Source organism: Peromyscus maniculatus, chromosome 18 (assembly GCF_049852395.1).
Source record: "Peromyscus maniculatus bairdii isolate BWxNUB_F1_BW_parent chromosome 18, HU_Pman_BW_mat_3.1, whole genome shotgun sequence".
NCBI lineage: Eukaryota > Metazoa > Chordata > Mammalia > Rodentia > Cricetidae > Peromyscus > Peromyscus maniculatus.
This window is the reverse complement of record NC_134869.1, coordinates 42,088,159-42,090,610: the sequence shown is the minus strand read 5'-3', so window position 1 is coordinate 42,090,610 and position 2,452 is coordinate 42,088,159. Positions and strand designations below refer to the sequence as shown.

Sequence of the window (2,452 nt, the reverse complement as noted above, 5' to 3'; positions counted from 1 at the left end):
GGGTGGAGGATGGGAGGAGCAGGAGGTGGTCAGAAAGTTTCTTTTCTTTCCTTTTTTTTTTTTTTGGTTTTTCGAGACAGGGTTTCTCTGTGTAGCTTTGCGCCTTTCCTGGGACTCACTTGGTAGCCCAGGCTGGCCTTGAACTCACAGAGATCCACCTGGCTCTGCCTCCCGAGTGCTGGGACTAAAGGCGTGCACCACCACCGCCTGGCCTCTTTTCTTTTCTTTCCTTTTGTAAAAGACAGGTCTTATATAGCACAGGATAGCCTCAGACTTGCTCTGTAGCAGAAGAGGATTTTGAACTTCCGATCCCCCTACTTCTACCTTCCGAGTGCTGGGATCACAGGTGTGTGCCCATCACACCCAGTTCATGAAGTTCTAGGAACTGAACCCAAGGCCTCACATGCTCCAGTACTCCACCAGCTCAGCTGCGTCCTTACTCAAAGAGGTCATCGGACCTTGAACTGACAGCAATCTTCCCGGTGCGTTTTCCCAATGCCGGGACTGTACACACAAGGCATCACATCCGACCAGAGGAGACCAAGGACTCAAGGATGAGGAAGAGCTTGTCAGCACAGAACAGCCTGGACAAGGCCAGATAACCTGGGAAGAGTGGTTATAAGTGTCAGTTAGGTCCTGCCACACCAACAGCCACGGCCGGGGGTAAGGTTAGTGGCCGCGTGGTGGCTGCCTCAGTGCACCCAGACATAGAAACTCACGGTCCTCAGAGGTAGACAGGGTCTCACTCTGTAGCTCTGGCTGTCTTGGAACTCACTCTGTAGCCCAGGCTGGCTTTGAACTCACAGAGAGCCACCTGCCTCTGCCTCCCGAAGACACGCCCCAGCCTACTGCATCTTCTCAGAGACTGACAAGTGGTAGGACCACCACACAACTGGGCTGATTTAAAACATATTTAGAAGGCGGAATAAATAGAATTTTTTCTTTCTTTTTTTTTTTTTTTTTTTAATGAAAGAAGAGATTCCTTGCAAGGTGGGTGTGGTGGCTCAAATGTAATCTTAGCAGTCAGCTGACCGAGGCAGGAGGATTACCGTGAGTCTCAAGCAGGCCACTCTGGGCTGCACTGAGACTGTCTGAAAAAGCAAAGGAACAGAAAGGTTCCTTGCACGCAACTCATTGGTGGTGGAAGAATTATAGGTTCCAGCTGCAGTGAGTCAGGGCATTGAGGAGAACTAGCCTAAGGAGTGCAGAGGATTTAGTGATGGCCGTGAGGCCAGGCAGAGTGTTAGGGTGCCGGTGAGATACCCATATGATGGCGGAGACCGGTACAAATACATAACAAGCTCCATGAATCCTCAGAGCTCCAAGGATGGAGAAGATTTTGCTATGCAAGAAATTAAATATAAAAAGAACAAGTAGTCTCCAAGAGGTAGGGAAGGGTAAGAGGTTGAGAAAGGATGCGTTCCCTGGCTTGGTTAATATACATAGAGATTTTAACCTGTTTCTGGTACTCAACGAGTACTCAGTACCGAGTTATTGTCTCCGCTGCGGGATCCGCGGTGGTTAAGTTTCAATAGGCTTGTAATACCTGAAGTTAGTCTCAAGAAAATTCAAATGCAGGCTTGCTTAGCATATACCTGAACCCCGGTCCCAGCACGGCGTGACCCTGGTATGCTGGCTGGCTCACACCGGTAACGCCAGCACTTGAAAAGCAGGGCCGGAGGATCAGAAGTTCAAGGTCATTCTTAGCTACAGGACAAGGTCAAGGGCAGCCTGGATACATGAGGTCCTGCCCAAAATTTAAAAAAGAAAAATCCAAATGAGAGAATGTTTGTTTGTTGGGTCTCCGGTGTCATCAGGCCATGGATTTCAAAGATGCCCTCTTGTCCTGGAAATTTCAGGCTTGCCTATCATTGCATAACATCCACATTCCCAAACAAAACCCATCTTCACTCAAATCCTTCCTCATCCCATGCACCGCTACAGAATCCTCCAAGTGCCTGGTGTGCGAGCGGCCGATACAGCTGTGTATAATCAGCTTCCACGCTACCCGGACCTGACCCAGGGAAGTGGTGCGGTCTTTTTATTTCCTCATTTCAATAGGAAGGGGGGGGGGAATGTTAAAAAAACAAAAACAAAAAAGCTGCCGTCACGAACAGGATTCGAACCTGTGCGGGGAAACCCCATTGGATTTCGAGTCCAACGCCTTAACCACTCGGCCACCGTGACTCCCAAAACTGCGCTCTGCCGCGGGCTTACAGAAGGGGTCCGCGCGGCGGCCGCGCACGGCTCGGGCGACCGCTCGGCTCCCTCCCTCCCGCCTGGCCGGGAAGGGTCGGGGGCTCGGGGCTCGCCCAGCCCGTTCCTTAATCGGAGACGACGGGCCAGACCCCACCCCCTCTCCTCCTCCCCCCTCCGGGGTCCCGGGGTGCGGGGCGCCGCAGGTGGCGGGTGCACCGGGGCCCCCCGTGGGGCCGGAAGGGAAAGGGGAACC

The 2,452-nt window shown here is 52.4% G+C and overlaps 1 non-coding gene across 1 annotated transcript; it reads right to left on the bottom strand.

Moving 5' to 3' along the window:
* Nucleotides 1-2,105: 2,105 nt before the first annotated feature.
* Trnas-cga (transfer RNA serine (anticodon CGA)) lies at nucleotides 2,106-2,187 on the bottom strand. Its single transcript has one exon. It is a non-coding gene; the product is annotated as a tRNA-Ser (tRNA).
* Nucleotides 2,188-2,452: the final 265 nt, after the last annotated feature.